Consider the following 20,089-nt stretch of genomic DNA (forward strand, 5'->3'; position numbering starts at 1 on the left):
AAAATTATGTTTTCAAATATTCCAATGCCTTTAATATTTCTTAGTGCTTTGGTCTGTGTTTCTATTTTGAAAAGAGAACCTGACTTTTCATTAGTTTATCTGAGAGGACGTGCTTTATTATAAATGCAATTTTCTACAAATACTGATCACATCTCCAGAAGGGTTTAAGAGCCCACCCCTCATTCTGCAATTATATATATTTGTGGTAACTGCCAATTTCACTCGCGATTAATGAACCGTTGGATCAAATAGTGAACTATAAATCTCAAAAGTAGGAAGCATAACTGTTGGAAAGCAACAAGTTCGTCATATTGCATCCATCTACTTCTGCTTCACAAATTACAACAGGGATGGAGAATACTTTTTTATTATTATTATTATTTATTGGGGATATCAACAGTAATACATGTAACAAAAATATAACAAATAAAATATACAGAGAATAAAAGCAATGACAGATATCCACAGAAATACATTAAATACACGTACAATACATACTAGTGTGTTTGTGTGAGTGTAAGTGAGTGAGAGGGTGGGTGAGTGGGTGTTATATTGGAATGAGGGTGTCAAGTGTCGAAAATATAAATATATATTAGGAATTAGAGATAAAATTTAATAAAATAAAATAAAATAATACTTTATTATTGAAACTAAGTATAAGACAAAAAAGTATGTTTTAAGACGCGCATTTTAAATGTTATTTTTTTACAATCAAATAGATCAATAAGGGAAAAAATCAAATTATATTCACTAGCAAAACGTATAAGTGGAGAGTTCTGGGCATAGTTCGTACGAACTGCTGGCACATGAAATAGAGAGCTCGACGTGTGACGGGTGCGGTAGCCGGGGACATTTAATGATAACTCCGACAAAAGAGCCGGACTATCAAGGCGTCCACTGAGTATGTCATGAAGCACCCCCATGTCCAACAGTAGACGGCGATCTTCTAAAGTAAGCAGGGGGTGTTTTTTGCAGGAAGACATATAATTGAAATCGGTATACCTGCATCTCCAGTTAAGATGTCTAAGAAATGTCCATTGAATTTTCTCAAACTTTTCTTTATGTGTGACATATTGTGGAGACCAAACAGAAGAGGCATACTCGAGCAAACTGCGAACATGAGAAAAGTAGACCATTTTAATACACGCGATATCTTTAAATACCCGACATGTACGAAGTACAAAACCAAGGTTTCTATGTGCACGGGTCAGTATGTCATCGAAGTGATTCTCAAATGTAAGTTTGCTATCAAGAATAACACCCAGATCGCGTACGGTATCAACTCTCTGAACAGGTTGGTTTTCTAATATATAATAATATGGGATGGGATGTCGACCTCGCAAAAAAGAAATAAGCAAACACTTTGATACATTGACGTTAATACGATTTTTCAAATATTATTCTGTCAAACGGTTTAGATCATTTTGAAGTTTAAGACAGTCAAGGGGATTCTTAACTTTGAAGTATATTTTTTTATCATCTGGGTACATAAAAAATCTTGCGTTCATAAATAATGAAGGGAATATGGAAGTCTATGCATTTACAGGGCTAATGACCTGTTAATTACTGGTTTAAGTGGCCACTTTACTCATTGTGAAACACTCACCATTCATTAAGGTATTCGTAATGGTGAATGTTACACAGTGTTTAAAGTGGACACTTAAACCGGCCATTGACAGGTCATAAGCCCTGTAAATGCCTAGACTTCCATATTCCCTTCATTAGGTATTCTCCATCCCTGTTGTAATTTGTTAATCTTGACGTATCCCGAGGGAATGAAATCCAATCTTTTGTCTACAAACATTTGGACAAACTCAAATATTGTAATACTTCTGCTTCTTTTAAAAAACTAAAAAAGTTCGTTTTGGTCATTTAAATTCCATACCAAATAGGGCTCAATGATAACTTATTTTTTTGCTAAACCTAATTTATCAAATACTGTTCAATAAAATTAATATTTATATCATCAATTAATATTTCAATAATACAAAACAAAAATCAAAACGGCAAATCTAAAGAATGTAAATGCAATCGATCAATAAACATATTTTTTAATAAAATAGTGATGTTCGCATCACTTTTTTTTCGAACAATTGCATGCATATGCCAGTTTTAATTTTGGCCTTCGTTTGACACATTCAACTTATTCAATATATTATACATAGATAACACAGTATTATTATACACTTACTGGTGTACAAAACTACTTATACTTTAAAACATTAAAAAAATCCATCTTAGAACTAGCTGAGCCATGTTAGATGGAGACTATCCTAACCAGAGGACGCTCCGTATTCATTTTCTAATTCACTAGTTTTATATAGATTCCTTGGTATTTATAATTATATAAATGAGATGCCGACTTTCTGGATGTTTTTATTTTGTCTAGTATTTGTGGACGGTTTCACTGCATAACTTGACATTTTCAAAACGTGCGGGAGCTTTGCGCACATCCACGAGTTGAAAGCGACTGCTTCTTCGGGTTTGATCAAATTTCGTATCAGCCCGATTTGGACGTAATACGGACCCGTGGCCACGCCCACTTTACAAATCTAGGTATCTCATATTATCTGTAGTCCATTTAATAAAATGAATCAATATTTTACTTAATTGAATGTTCAAATATAGACAAAATGATGAATGTTATCTAATATGCGAAGCGATCACTTAAACCTACCAATGACAAATCATAATATCGGTAAATGCTTATTTTTTTATTGAAATATATTTCCTTCTTATGTAGGTTCTCCAGCTACGTTGAAATATCTGTTGATTTTGATAAACCATCTAGGGAGTTCTTAATTCGATAGAAATTTTTCTACAAATATTTGGACTCAAATTATCGTCGAAAACATAATTAATAAATTACAAAGAAGTGAAACATTATTTTTAAATTAAGCTAGAAATATTTTTTAAATATCAGTCTGCCTACCTTATTAGGATATTATTTAACAGGTTTACAGGCGCAAGACAAGATTTATGATACAAAATTTCTTAAGAAAGTAACGATCACATTTTGAAATCTTTTTTTAAATTAGTTATATAAAATATACAATAACGCCATGTTCTTGTTTCCGATGTTTTTTTGTACAGAAAAGTCCCGGAAGGTTCTTCCGGCGTGTCTTGGTCAAAAATGACTAAAGGTTTTTGAAAAAAATATATGAAACACACCTCTTCCTTTCAGGTATTTATATTTTAGGAATATATGTTACATAAACTTGCATATAATATTATTTAACTAAATTAAATAAAATTACAGTAGTGTAGAACTTCAATTATCCGAACTCCGACTATCTAAATCGCTGATTATCCAAATCGCTTTCAGAATTTCAGAAAAAAAAATAAGACGGGGACGTACTGCTTTTCGCAAAATAATGACTTGGCTGCCCGAAAACTGATGATGACAGTCAAACAGCTTACTTAGATCGAGATGTTCAGCAAGCCATGACTTTCATTTACAGTACGGCACGTACGTACTGTACTAATGTACAGCACTTGTAACTACGCTTAACATTTAAACTTGTTGCCTTTTTATTTAATTTATCGAAAGCTTTTCATTTTGTCATACTTCATTTTCATTTTTAACATACGTACAGTAATTAATCAAAATGGACCCTTTTTTCGAAAAAAATCTAATTATCCGAATTTCTTTTTATCCTAACGGGGTCCCGTCCCAATTGATTCGAATAATGGGAGTTCTACTGTAATTGTAATTGAAAATCAAATAATTATTAATCGGTTTTATTTCTTCAACATTTCGAGTTTCTAATATTTAGAGAACGCAATGGTGGAAACAGTTGATAATTGTATTTATTGAAACGATAACTGAAACACCGAGGATATATTTGCCAGTAGAAATATTAATTTGATTTGTTTGAATTTGTAATAAATTGTTATCTTATTATTTAAATGCACGTACACTTGATTATGCGCCAATTTATTTTATAAGAAATACAATTAAACAAAAATAGTATCAAAATTCAATTTTTAACTCACTTCTCAAATCTATAAAACAATTTTGCCTAAAATATTACCTTATCAATAGTATGCAGTTATATAATAACTTACAGTGGTTTGCCGTATTATTAGACTTGTGGAATTATGGTACAAATATTCGAAAATAATATCGGTCTTTGTTCCAAATGCAGTAGCCACTTTGGCTGAATACATGTTAACCAATGTCAATACTGCGCGTGTCTACATTTTGATTTTTTATGACTTTTTATGAAAATGTTTGAGGGTTAGTGGTTCATAGTGATATTTTACCAACAAATTATTGGTTGAAATAATTTATTTCGATTACCTTTATGTGATTTTAATAAGAATTTTTTCCAAATCAATTTATTAGATTTGAGATATTTTTTATACATTTATCATTTCAAAAAAATTAAGTCGATAAATATAATAATAATATGGTTTTTATTTTATTTTTAATTGTTGTTTGTTTTGTAGAACTATTAATATTTTTTTTATTTTAAAATCAAGCACTTATTTGAATCTACTTAATATCGATTATTTTATTTTTAACACAAAAACCGAAAATTGGACAATTGTTTAAAATATATTACAGAAATTTTTCACCTTCAGGTTCATCGATGCGTTCATTATTGCACAATGCATGTCAATAAATGTTTTTTTTATATTTTGAATGTTATAAGTATATATTCTTTAGCTATAGGGAGAACTTCTGCTATAACTCCACGAAAATTTGAGGAAATTCGTTGGTTGTTGAATAATACCGCGATGTCTTAGTATTAAATAGTAGAGGTTTTAGAAATTTCGTAAAAAAAGTGTAAAGCAAAAACTGAATTTGGGTGTACCTTTAAAACCTGCCCGTTAAGGAGCTTGAAGCAGAAAATAGATTGCAACACCCAGAACTAATAGAAAAATTAGATTTGAATATTTACAAAATAGAAAACATCCGGTTTATTTATTAACTAAACAGGCAAAAGAACCGGGGATTGAGATTTCAAATATCTGCCTTCTATTAACATACAAAATGATAAATCAAACCGCCCATACACGCGTTTATGTAATATTCATGTAAAAAAGTGAATTGAACAGGAATGTTGCGTCTCATAAAATGAAATAATACGGACCAAAATGGACACCAAGTCGTTGGAACAATAGGCATAATCCCCAGGTCTACACACGTGCGTTTCCAGAAATTCTCCAGCAGCCAGTGGACTACATGGTGACGGTATCTACCTACTGTCTACAAAAGATTCTCTTCGGACATCTATCTCCCTTTGTTAACCATGGAGTTGATACAGTGCTTTATTTATTTAGTTTTTTATTGCTTACTTCTTGGCATGAACACTTGACAAACTTACTACTATGCTCTATTTTTTGTAAATTTATTGATATCATTCTAACTTTGCTAGAATTCCACTCGTCCATGCGCTTTTTAGCTGCACGATGATTGGTTATCTTGCTTTCATATATCAACTTTAAAATACCTAAATTTTGTTAATGCAAGACGTGTTGTAATCTTACTCCTTTTTATTATTAATATATTTTTTTAATTTTTTTAGTATCATTAATACACTAAATTTATTTGTCAATTTTTAAAATGTGTAAATGGGGGCTAAATTTCTAACTGTCTATGCGCTCTGTAGCTGCAAGACGTCCTGTAATCTAGCTCCTATCTGTTATAATTTTTGATCTTAATTGAAAACGAAGAACTAAAATCCCAACCGTCCATGCGCTCCGTAGCAAGTTGACTCCTACAATGGCCGAGAAACATCTGGAATGGGAAAAATAATAAATCAACTTCAATGAAGATGACTTGGAAAGAATACGGATACTAAATAATCATAAATAAATTATTTATTTACTTTTAAAATATATTTTATAATACTCCCACAAAAACTCCAGTGTATTGAGAAATTTAGATTGTTTCATATTGAGTCTAATAATATGACAAACCGCTGTATATTTGAACATAAGTCGTAAATCAAAAACACATGGTTCATTTTTACTTATTCATTTAACAAATTGATCGCTAATTGGTGAAACGGCTAATTGGTCAAATATATAAAATATAAAAACAAATAAATATATTAAATGACCCGTAAAGTGATGCAGACTGCAACTCGCAGGTAAATAAATAAATAAGGGAACGTGTACCAAATATTTTTTAATATACGTTATTTTATAATTACAAAAGAATTTTTTCAAATAAATCGAATATTATTGTGTTTTATTTTTCAGTAAAAAATATTTTAACTTTTATTCCGCGAGATAATATTTTTCGTTCTAACGGATATAATATCAGATTTTGACTTTGTGTATTTACCCAACTGAAACACATTTTTCAAGAAGGCATAACCTTCTGCAAATATATAAAGCTGACATAAAAATCGAAGGCTTTAGATTTCAGATTTTTGGGGTAACACGGTTTAAAATGCTTTGGTTTAGAATACTACGCTTTATCAATAATTTATTTCTTTTTATTTATTTATAAACTTTCGTACTTTCAAAATATATTACCTGTCTCACTAGATAAGCCTTTATCCAGGGAAAGATTTCACTGTTTTTATTAACCAGTATCTGCATAAGAAAACATATAATAACCTTTTAGTACCTATTCCAACAGATTCGAAATTCTGGGAAGAACAAAGGCTAATAATTTAATAAAATGGTATAATTATAGGATAGAAATTTTTAGTTTCCAAGGCAACAATTAAATTAATTATCAATCTTTACAAGTGCTTTCTCCGACATATGGCTAAGGTACATAATTAATATAGGTTTTTATTCGAACATAAATTTTTCAATCCAACAAAATCAAAAGTTATTTATAAGGTGGAGTACAAAACAAAAAACTACATCAGGTATCTAAATAACTAAGCGATTGATTAAATCATTTTTTGTATTCTTTAATTAAATACTGAGTTTGAAAAGTATGTAGGCGATAATACTCCACAGTCCTTATCGTGTCGTTTATTGATCAGTGCTTATTTAGGCAAGATAAAAAGTAGCCAGTTTAAAAAAATTAAGACACACTTTAAAAAAATATATGTCTATCTTATTGGTAATCGAATCCGACACCTCATACAAAGTAGCCAAACACGTAAACCGACTACACTTTAAGGGCCGTTTGCATATAGACAATACAATAAATATAAGAATATTTTCTTATCTCAGCTCCGTGAACAGCCTCGACCGCGTGGGACAGAACGCTGGGACAATACAAAAATTCAGAGGCGTTTCACACATAAGCCCTGTGAAATTAATAAATGACGGAGCTTTTTACATTGAATTTAAGTAGATACCTTAGTATTTGTTGATGTTTGAATTCCAAAATATAAAATCGACGGTAAAAAGGCTAAAAAAAAGGATATTAAGTTATATTATATACCATTCACTCGGAATGTTTAGATGCATCGTATGAGCCGACTCCCATGGAGATCAAACGTAAGTTATGGCATCATTTTGTATGACGTTCATAAAATTAAAGGATTTATTTTTTAAGAATTGTCATTTAGGTTTACTTTAAAAAGTATTTTTGGACTGTTTTTTGCCTATTGGTAAACAAATACCGTACCACATCAAACATTTTAATTCATATAAAAATGAAACTTAAATGACGTTTAAACTAATTAATTTCAAAACGTTTTGAAGTAGGAAGAAAATAGAAATCATTTTACCTGTCATTTTATTATTTATTAACACTCCTCTGTGAGTCAATTAAGGACTTTATCGTTCAAGTAAAATTCCCTTTTTTTAGCGAAAGCTGGCGCTTCAGCCACACTCACATAAGTTCAAAATGGTGGGCTCTGAACGCTGATTGGTATTTAAATCCTAGATTTCAACGCATGTGAGCGGTAATAGTGAATCATGTCCCGGTCAAAATAAAAAACGGATAGTATTTGCCACTATACATAATATTTTATAAAATAAACTTCAAACTGTTGCCACCATTCAACTAAATTATATTTTACGAGGCATACAAATATGAGGATTCTTTACATTCGGTTTTCAAAGATAGTACATCAAAATGTCTGGAAAAATTAGTCGTATCCGTTGTGCTGCGTTCAAAAAATATGCATCAAATTAAATAAATGTTAAGTATTCAATGTATTCATATCCACACGGAAAATATGTTTTGGCACAAGGCACAAAAATAAAAGCACACGAAAAATTATATAAATCTCGCATGCCTATACCATAGGCAACGTATGATGATTTGGTATAATTATGTTACAATCATGTTATAACTTAAAGATATAGGGCTGAATTTAAAGATTCCAACTAAATGAAAAACAACAATGAAAAGGACACTTTTGGAATCGAATATTGTTGATGTTTCTGAATAATAAGAAAGTTTTTATTATGTTAATATATTAACTACACACAGGAAGCTCTTAGGTTTTCCCGAGGCCTATGTTATCTGTAAGAATGCTGTGTGGAGTACGTTTTGTTTTTTTGTTAGCAGATTTAAAAAACCCATACATATTTTGTTTATTACTGATACGAGGCATATCCAGAAAGTAACAGTACTGTTTAACTCTCTTGCTGAGAGATTTTTTTTTCTAAAAGTTGGCGAACACTAATTGGTAGTAGGGGGTCTGAACACAATGAGCACCGGCGACTTTCGTTAGTACCAAAACTTATCTCGTTGTGTTCGTTTCTGTGAAAGATGTCAATAAACAATCCCGCCAAGTGCCAAGTGCGCGCTGTCATAAGGTTTCTTCCCGCGGAAGGAAAAACTCCGACTGAAATTTTCGCACGGATCAAAACTGTTTATGGCGAAGTGCTATGAACCGAACAAAATATTTAAGTGATATGAGTTTAATGAAGAAAAAACAAATAGACCGATGAGTTGGTGCAAAAAATCGACGAAACAGTTCGTGAAGATCGCTGATTGACAGAAGATAAAATGGCAGCGATGTTTCCACAAATTTTCAAATCTCTGTTATACGAAACAATTATTACAGAAACGCCGGAATATTAAAAATTGTGCTCAATTTGGGTCCCAAAACAACTGACACAGCAGCACAAATTGAATTGGGTCTGTAGCGCTCGTAAGTGCCTTGGCTAATGCCACCAAAACGGGTTTGACCTCGTACAGTTAGGACATTTTGAACCACCTTGCATACTCCCCTGACTTAGCGCTTTAGATTTTGGGTAGAAAAAAAATTTAACCGATGAGGTGTGGTGAAACAAGAGGTATTGAAGTGGACGAAGGAGATGGCGGGAGAGTTTTATGAGGAGGGCATTAAAAAGCTTGTGCCACGACTTACTTCATAGAACGGGAAGGCGACTAAGTGAAAAAATAAGTCATATATGTATATACCAACAATGTACTGTAAATTAAAAAAAAAAAAAAAATATGCGAAAATTGAGTACCTTTACTTTCTAGATATGCCTCGTACATTCCATAAAAATAGATATTTTTAAATAATAAATGTAACCATTTCAATATGTTACCAACATTTTTTTAACATTTAAAAAAATATTTTTTGATTTCTTAAAATCTTATCTTTCGTTTTTATTTTACCAACATCTACACCCTGATCGTGCATAGGCCACCACATCGAACCGATGCGGTGTAAACATGATCAACAAAAACATAAAGGCAAGGTGATCAGTCCTGCGCTCCAGATTCTTGAATCTAGGGGTGGAATATATTTGATGGGATACCGATGACGCAAGAGAAAGAGCTCAGTGTGAAGGAGATTAACTTTATATGGGAATGTAAATGGAGCAGTCTAGGAGTAGAGAAAAGAGAGAATGACACCAATGGCTAAAGCAATCGGGGTTGTGTAATTATTTACCCATATGAGTAGGTAGTTAATACTACCTACTCGTAGTATCAACTAGCGGTAATCCTCTTATTTGTATGAGTTCTTTGAAGTAATCTTATTGCTAAAAGTCATTGTAAAAAAAAAAAAATTGTTTTTGACAATAAAGCTTATAAATTAACATAAATACAAATTATTATTTTGAGAATATGAAGACGTCAAATAAAAATAATTTTAATAAAACAACTTTGGTTTTAACCACTAATTTTTTGTTATTTTTTTTTCCACCGACCTGTTTCAAAACCAGCAAGCTTCTTCGTCAAGGTTAACGTCACGTTAAAGTTACGTCACCACAAAGTTAGTGCTTCAAATATAAACTTTATACAAATAATTTTGTTCCAGAAAATCATTTTTAATCTATTAAGTCAATTTCCTATGTTTACTAACTGGATTTTGAGGCAATTATCCTAAAAAATATTGAATGCATCATTTGGCTTTAACCAATTATCTTTAAATTGTATACAGCACTGTCAGTATTTAAATATTTTTGCTTCACACATCGTAACAATAACCATGGTGCTTAAGAAGTTTTCATCACTCAATCAATATTAATTATGACAATAAAAATACAAAGGTTAAAATTGTATTTTTAAATAACAAAGGGTTAAAAGTAAATAATATGGACATATTTTGCGTAAGGAAAGCTTTAAAAAGTAATGATGCTTTGATCAATAATCAAAAAACCTTTCAATATAGCCCGTTATACGATGTTCCATTGTAATAGTCACCCTAAACCTATTAAACTCACGCCCCCTCCTTCATCCCCTCCCCTTTTTTTCAACTATTTCTCAAAAAACATAAAATATTTTCATAATCAAATCAGTGCATATTTGTCCTAATCAGTGCATGTGCTTATCAAAATGAATGTCGTATTCATTTTATATTTTTGTGCAACAACTATGGTGAAGGTGTATAGTGGGTTTTTCATGTTGGTTTAATTAGTATCCTGACGAAAAGATGGGTTCGTCTCGAAACCGTTAGACATAGAAAGGTCAGTAAGTCATTATTTACAAATATATAATAACTAATAAATATATAATTCGTTAAATGCTTCACCACAAAGTTAATTCTTTAAATATTAATAATATAAATGATCTAATTCATTTGTTGTGATGCAGGTTTCCCTTGTTTAATTACTTCTATTTTCTATGAAAAGGAAAATGAATATTTTGTATTTACAATCGGTATTTAATTTATTTTTCTTTGAGTGTTGACACGCGTTCTATATTTAAGGTATCAAAGGCGGCTATTAAGTTCCTAGAATGGTGTCCTAGTCACACAGTGCGCTTGTTACATTTAATTAAAAACTCCTTTCATAATCGCAGATAAAATAAGTTTTATTATACTCTAAATGCATGAAAACCACATCAAAGTAATTTTTTTTTACAGTCATTCAATCAAACTTTGAGATTATTTTGTAACACTAGAGTCGCCTGGCTCCCTACAAATTTATACTTGAGTTGTAACACATGACCGGCGGCGGCGTGCCGAAAAAAATATATATTCATTTATTTATCTTTTCGGAGAAATACTTGAATTTGGACGTACGTCGGTTTGAATGGTTATTTTTTTAAATACAAGAGGGGATGTGGGATTGTGTAAGTACATAAAATATGTCGCGTTGAAGGCCCAACACACAAACTCGACACGTCGGCAGCCGGCTAGTTTGTGTGTTGGACCTACATTAGACTCCAGTTTCTTGATATTCTTGCAAACAGAAAATTAAGAGGAAAGAGAATTTCGTACATATCGCGCCTAATAAATCGTCGCTTCAGTTCGTTTATGTCCAACAGACCAAAACGCAAATCTACAGAAATAGAGCTTTAAAGTTTTTATTACGATATAGGCATAAATAATGACAACAAATGAAGACGGAATTCGTTAAAAAGAAGAAAGAATTTTAAAAATAACGGCTTTCACAGAACTTCTGTACACAGAATTTCGTTAAAAATGGTATGTTGGACAAAAACGAACTAAAGCGACGAAATCGCACGTGAACCGAATTAATGCTGAAAACCCGTCAAAGAAAGCTTAGTAGTTTTAATTATTAGTCAAAGTCCAATCTCTCTCAAATTAAACAGAATTATTATAATTTTCAGAGCATAATGTGACATTTTGCTTTTTTAAAAACATTTTTTGCGCTGCACTGCATTTTTACACCTAATTCAACATATCCCTAACATTTTTCATATGAAAGTTAAATTAAATAAATCAATTATAATGTCTTCGGTTTACGTACTTGTCTCGACTGTCCTTGTCTTGTTCCTAACGTTCTAATGTTTTCGCAATGTGTACCTTTTAAGTTCCAGCTCTTGTTTGTAATTTGATTTCATTTTTACCCAGTAAGAAATAGAACCCAATAATTTATACATGGTACTTGGTACTCTGACATTCTAACTTCTGTATCGCAAGGCACAAAAACTATTATTTATCAAAATAAATGTTGATTCAAAGATAGTGTAATATATTTTTATTAAATAAAGGTTTCTACTAGCCACTGCAAGGTGGATGAACTTCTGTCCATTTTGTGGCTACATTATCATTTGGTGCTTTCCTATGAAATAGACGTTTTTACAAACTAACGAGGCTAACTCTCGTAGGCGTGGGAATTCCAAATTAAAATATTTTTTGCTTTTAAGCCATGTTATTATTTTTCTAAAATTAGTATTTTTTTTTCTTTCTTCGCATTATTTTTTAATACGAGTTCCGTCGCGGCGCAGACAGCTCACAACATAAATGGTGTGTACAAGCTAAACGCCGCGAGCGAACGGACTGCAGGTTTTTGGCTTGATCGCTTCAGTTTGGGATTTTTTCAATTCCATTCAATTAATTTATTCAAAATAACATATACATTACAAACTAAAATTCAAGACGTAGATATTATAGAAATAAATACACAAAAGAGACTCTTGTCAAAGTAGTAGGGGAATCCTGATCCAGAAAACCCCTTTGGGGTATACGTGGAACATATTAACATCCAGAGTGATGTTGTTCAGCATACCGGTAGCCCTTCTAACAGGCATAAACATCGGCAAGTTGGACTTATATATTGGAATATGAGACAATCTATGCCGACTTCAACCTCAACAAAGAACTACGAGGAAGGTCAGAGAATAAGGTAGAAGATGAGGAATAAAAAACGAAAGTGGAAACGGACCCGTCTTCAATTATGACTGAGATCGCCAGCAACTTTCAACTTAAATGATAAAAACAAAATATTTTTTTAGATGCAATTATTATTTACCATGCGTATTGTGTACAAGTTTTATATTTCTTAAAGTTGTTTTTTTCTGCTTTTAAGAAGCTTCTACTTTCTTTTTCAGTGTTAGGATCAGGAGTAATATTTTAGTGTTCCAATCAAGAACTTCTCAGTATTTGCTCTTATGAAAAGTAAACCACTTAAAACTCTTCAGAAGAAGCCGGCTAGTTGACGGTCATCACCGAGCCTTCTATTTCACTTGAACAAAGAAATATTGAGTCATTTACATAAAGCCAGCAAAGTGAGTAAGCTTGTGAAGGGGGTATCCTATAAGCTGAATGAACGCCAGCGGCAAGCTCACATCGATGCCTGCATTGCTTTGCTGAACTGACACAATTACGAGGGAATTCTGAGTCGGATCGTTAGTTGCAATGATAAATTTATCTTATACGCCAACTATACTGCAAGCGATCATTGAAAGGAGATTAGTGAGAAGATCCAGGCTGAGATGGTAGGATAAAGTGAGGAAGGATGCAGCGAAGTTTCTCCAGGTGGCAAATTGGAAGACGGCAGATGAAGACATACAGAGTTGGAGGCGAATGTTGCAGGAGGCCAAAGCTCGATATGGGCTGTACTGCCATCGGAGAGAGAGTGAATTTAATTTTTCTTTTTTTATGAAATTTAATATTTTCATTGATTGTGTCTTTTTTTTCTTATTATATGGTAAAATTGGCTTCGCACCACGCACACATTTTCCTGGAATGAAACTCAATAAATAAATCCGTCCCGTATAGAATTTCGATTTTCGATTATCGGATTATCCTTATTAGCAAGTAAATCGTTTAATTCCTTTACTAATTGATGAAGCGGTAGAAAATCCTTGGAAAATCCTGGGTCTTCCTGGAACTAGGAAATACGAACCAAAACAAGAAAGGCCGAACGTAGGGCGGCAGAGGTGGGCGTTGGGGGTGGTTGATCTACGTGGCCGGGGGGGTGATGGGAGGGAATGGAGGAGAAAAGGTGGCTGGTGCATAGCGAAAAGGGGCGTTGTTACTGTTCAATAATTGAACTTTAAAATTGGAACAAAATGTTGCCCGTCATTTAAAGTTGTTTTTGAATGAATTATTATCTTTATTTGTACGCCTCGTGGTCTCATAGTCAGCCCGTTTGCCTACCTTGCAAGAGGTTTTGGGTTCAATTTCCAACATAGTCGATATGAGATATTTATTTAAAAATGTACTTTTGCACTAAAATATTTCATATCGATATCTGAAGCGTAAGACTAAATATCTAACACTTATGTAATAAAAAATATCAAGATTATCTGCGGTTGGTGCACTAATACAGTGCCCTATGCACCATTTGGTACGCAAATGGAGTAATGATATTTATGTTTTTTTTTTATTACCTTTAGTCGGTGACGCAATCTTTAGCTCGTATTATATATGGGTCAGAAAATGGTATAAGAACTTGTGTAGTTTTTTGGGCTATAATTCTTGTGCCAAATCTTGAGGTATTTAATTTGCTGTTTTACACAGGGTAGTTTCTGGGATTCAACATCACCTGTAAACACGCGTAGTAGGTACGTATTTTCAGTGCCATGACAGATAACGGGCAGTTTCACAGTTGACAAAACTAGCTTTCTTGTGACGACGCGACTACTAACAACTAACAATATATTATTATTTGATCAACATTCAACATCAGGTTAAATAACATGGATATTGAACCTTTTAAAATTAAAAATCAGTATTTCCAGTAAAGAAAGGCAATCTTGTACAGCGAAACGAATAAGACCGAAGGTAAATAAATTGACACAAGCAACAACAAATACGCGTTGGCACTAACAGTATCATGGGCGTGGGATGCGCGCGCAGATCTTGGTTCTAATTTCTATATTATAAAACCGAAAATACATGTGGGTGCTTGTTTATTTTTCTGTTTGCCCGTTACAGCATCTCCTCCGAAACGGCAAGTCGTAGCTATGGCTTCCAATCCTTTAGCTGATTTGCGATCTTGGTATTTGCCGGATCAAATATTTTCAATCCCGCGGGATCTCGGTATTTGCGAGATCCTGCTTGTTTTAGTGCAGACCCAATTTGTATTTAGTGTACAAACATTGTAATATATATTCCGTCATTTAGTTATTAGAAGTAAAGGAACTAGTGAATTTGTTGTATGGAGTTAAAAAAATTATGACAGTCAAAAGCTAAAATAACATTTTATCATTACCAAACAAATATTATTATTTATGACTTTTTTGTAGAAAAGAAAACTAAATCATATCCTTCTTATCAAAGGTAAAACAAATTATTATTAACTGTTTTTTGCTGAATGTGTTTTTGGAGACAATATTTAATATTATTGTTATTCTTTATTTTCCATATTGAATTTAAAATTTTAAATAAATTCTGTGGTTAAGTTTTAACAAATTTAATGTTTTTAATAAAAAAACGTAATTTAATAAGCTTAAATTGTGTGTACCGAAAGATATATTTTTCTCCTCTTTCCAAAGAATATAGCATGTTTATTGTGTCATTTGCGAAACTACTACGTATATTAGAGGCTAAATAGCCTGCAGCAGATAAAGCCCTTTCGGTTTCAACGCTAGTGGTGTATATTTAAAATACTTCCCCAAACACTACTCGAATTTAAATGGTATTTTTTCATAATTGATTCTATGGAACTCATGATGAGAGGTGATGGGCAGCTTACTTTCGAAGCAGAAGCAGAGTAATCTCTAACTGTGAAAGGTTAGAAACTGGTGGAGAAACCTCGTCATTGTTGGGCACTCTCTTCAGCCAGAACAGAAAGAGGCACGTCGTCGTTATTAGGTGTTCGTATTATTAGTATCTGAGGATGATGACACGCTCGCGCTCATGACATGCGGTTCCCTAATCCTGCAAATTCCGCGTGATCCCGCTCACGGAATCTCGTTTCGAGCGGGATCAGAAAATCATGCGGGATTTTGATATACCGACATTGGAAGCCCTAGTTGTAGCGATGTGAAATTTGGACACGTCATTCTTGACGCAATTTTTATATTAATTGTGTTATTTTCTAGTCAAACTTGACTCGGCCTCTTCTCGATACAGACTCAAACTTTATAACGGTAAATCGAGGGGACGTGAAATCGAAATCGATGTGTAAAGTGCTATTTATTGATCAACCGCGTTATTTTCAAGCCATCTTTTCTCGGTCTTCTTCGATTTTTATTTTTTTTTATTATCAAATCTTACTTTTTAACGAAAATCAGCACTTGAAACGTATTTATAAATTAACGGTGCTATTTTTGAATCAAAATATTTTCGGCTTTCCTCGCTAGAGAATTGAGCTTCTTTTTTTGCAGTCGCAGAGAAATAAAAAAATTTAATGAATACATAAAATGTCATTTCAAAATCATACGCGCTGTTTTTGAGACAATTTATTTTCGGCCTTCCTCGGTAATTCATATTTTTACCAATAAGTCGTAGAGACTGGAATATTAGATTTAGCATGTAAAATGACCGCGTAATTTTCAAGACAAGTTTTTCAACGGTACTATTTATTTATTTAATTAAAAACTTTACTTTTTAATGGTACAGCATCGTGAAATTTTAAATCAGTATTTGAAATTCTATTTCTAGGTCAATAAAATTAATTTGTATTTAATATTTGCCCGGCGATACTTGGTCTGTACTAAAATACTAATCTCGAGTCAAACTCTAACGACTCCTAAATGTTAAGCAGCAGCATAGTGAAATTAATAAACTTGAGATGCAATTTTAAATTAAGTTTGGATATTTTTTACTTCAAATTCATCAGTCGTTACCCTGGTAAATTGATAATTGATGAATTGAAACTTAAGTAGCAACCCTCGTAGTAAGTGATTATTTCAGTTTTCATGTCTGGAGGTCTGGGCGAAATGAAAAATTTAGTTTTGTGTGTAAAATTCAACCAGAACTCGGGACGAGTGTTTTCGAATCGATGGCTACTCTCAGGCAAAAATCCCAAAAAAAGGAATCGGGTGTAGATTATTTAGCTTTATGGTCTAGTAGTTAGCGCATGTTCCTATCATGCCTGAGGTCCTGTGATCGATTCCCAACAAGATGGAATATATGTATATTTTTAAATGATGTTGTTTACTGAAATGTTTCATAGTCCCTGAACTGAATCATTCAATTTTACATCTTTGCTTCATGTATTAAATTATTATGGTATGTTGCAAATACAGTACCCTATGCACAACTTGGTGCGGATAAGGAAATAATAACATATTACAGTTTATGCTACTAGTTAAATAAAAAAAATGCTCTCTGTCAATTGAAAATTATTTGATGACTCAATTTTTTTATCCAAAAATCCAAATCTTCGAGTAAACTATTTTACATGTACATAGTAAAAATGTCTGATAATGTATCATTTTTCTTTCTTAAAATCTTATTTCCATAAAATTCGAGTTGACTAACTCAATCAATCTGTAGTTATTGTAGATATTGATGATCGCATCGATGCGCTGGCGCATGAGTTAAAGTTATCTTCATTTGATCTATATACGAGTACATACTCAAACCCAACAACAGAAAAGCATTGCCAGGTCTAGCTCGTGCGATATAAAAACAAAAAATATTTTGACTTTCATATGAAAATATTTACTTTCCTTTGATTTACCGATTTACTATTTGATTAAATAGGTACTCTCTTGCGGCCATTTTTAATCCGGCTTTGTTAGCAATCAATAATTCAAGATCCAAAGGATGGAACGACCTTTCGCCATTATAATTATTAAACATCTGTGTACAGTACAGGTGGATGAAGGATATAGTTCTGTGTGTGAAATAGAACCAGAAGCCTGGGCGAGTGTTTTCGACTCGATGGCTGCTCAAAGGTAACAAATCTTTAAAAGGGAAATCGAGTGGGGGTAAGTCCACCTTGCAGTGTAGTGGTTTGCGCATACGTGTGCTCTAGGTCTGGGTTCGTTTCCCGGTAGGGTCAACGTGAAAATTTTTTTTGAAGGTGGTTTAACGCTGCAATATTTTACTGTCTCTTGACTACCTGAAGCGTAATGATCATTTTTCCTTCATGAGACGCAGCATTTGATGTAACAGTAGTGACCTATGCACCATCGGGTGGAGATGAGGGTATGTTTTTAATGATGAATTGTTAAATATAGAAATTAATTATAAAGCGTTTCATACTTGTCCTGAATTTCCGTTCTTGTTCAAATTATTAGAGCCACCCCAGAATAACATACTTGATTTGTTTGAGGTAAAATGAGAGCATAATTTTATGTTTACGCCAATTTTCATTTCTTTGAAATCATTTGTTACATAATTTTAACTTATATGCATAAAAATGAAGTGGAATTTAGGTTTTCATTGTTCCTTAAACATAAAAATATGTTAACTTGAACATGAACAATATTTTTACTTTAATCCTGTATTCGCTTTTAAAAGAAAACTGGGATTTCTCGATATAAAAACAATTCATTAGCACGATTATCACAGAACGCATACCGAATTTTAAAACAGTTTTCTGCTTTATCATTCATTTATTCATTCGTTCTATGCCCACTCCCTAGTTGGAGCATATGGTATCCACAAAGAGCCATAGAGTGTAGAGCGAAAGAGGGTAGAGTGGGATCCGAACCACGGACCTTTGAGCCGTGAGGTCCGAGACACCAGCCACGGGACCACAACCCGGTATTTTTTCTAATAAATTTTTAATAGCGTATAAAAGTGTAATTGGATAAGTTATTGATAATTTTAATTGGAAGGTTAAAGAGTAAATACACCGTGTATTTAATTGTAATTTTACCGGCTAAACGATGTAGTGGTTATCGTATTAGGCTAAAAGTTTCAACTTTCAAGTTTTAAGTTGGAGTTACAACTGAATCAAATGAAATATGAGCATTGATTTTTTTAGTCTTATATCTGTGTTTAGACCGATGAATAATACATCTCTGAGTGTGAAATAGAACCAGAACCTTGGACGAGTGTTTTTGATTCAATAGCAGCTCTCAAATAAAAATCGTGAACATGGAAATCGAGTGAAGAGTCCGGCTCGTTATGTAGTCGTTGGCTTATTCGCCGACCATTAAGTCCTGGGGTCGATTTCTGGCACAGTGAATGTGAAATATTTATTTACAATATTTTGAGTTTGTCCAAATGTTTGTGGACTGGACAAGTCATAAAGATTAACAAATTACAACACAGATGGAGAACATTTTAGAGAAGGGAATATGAAAGTCTAGGCATTTACAGGGCGTCCATATTCCCTTCTCTTAAATGTTCTCCATCGCTGTTGTAATTTCTTAAATATTTATTTATTTAAAAGGTTAATTGAGCTGCAATATTTAACTTTTCTGGACTGGCACCTGAAGTGTAAAACTGATCACCTCACCGTCATATGACAGATGATCGAAATACATTGAATTTGGTTTACCAATGCAGTGCCCTATGATATTGTATATGCATATTTTGTTGAATTAAAGTGTCTTGTACCGTCTGAAGTAACATCGGCACTCTTAATTCTGATTAATAGAGTTAAATGAGAATTCTTTAATTAAAATGACTCGAGAACAAATTTCTAGTATCGGTGTTTCATTTCTAATAAACTAACCTGAATGGATTATTCGCAGTCCATTTATTACTAATATTACAAATATCTACAAAAATACAAAACGTTTACCAGTATTTCAATCGATTAAAAGATTTAATTTCGGTTTGAAAAAACATTAAAAGTATTTCTAAAACAAGTGAGCCATGTGATTTATGATGCGTTTTTAAATAGTTATTTATGTGTGGTATAACTGATGATGTTTTTTAGTGCTCGTGTGTTTATCACAAATTGACCATTATTGCGTAAATTTACCGGAAAATTAAAAATATTTAAGAAATGCTAAAATTGATTGCTTTATTTGTTCGTTTAAAGTTTTAAAAGATTTTCAATTTTTCTACATTTGCACTCTCATAATCATTCAGCTTATATTATGTCCATACTCTTACATGTAATTTTTAAGCTTTTTAATTTTTTTCTTTTTTTCTTTTATAGATTGTACTACGTATATATCATTTCCACACGTTGTATTTTGTTTATTTTG

Source organism: Micrasema longulum, unplaced genomic scaffold, assembly GCF_059751315.1.
Source record: "Micrasema longulum isolate JH-2025_06_02 unplaced genomic scaffold, ASM5975131v1 h1tg000747l, whole genome shotgun sequence".
In the NCBI taxonomy this organism is placed as follows: Eukaryota; Metazoa; Arthropoda; class Insecta; order Trichoptera; family Brachycentridae; genus Micrasema; species Micrasema longulum.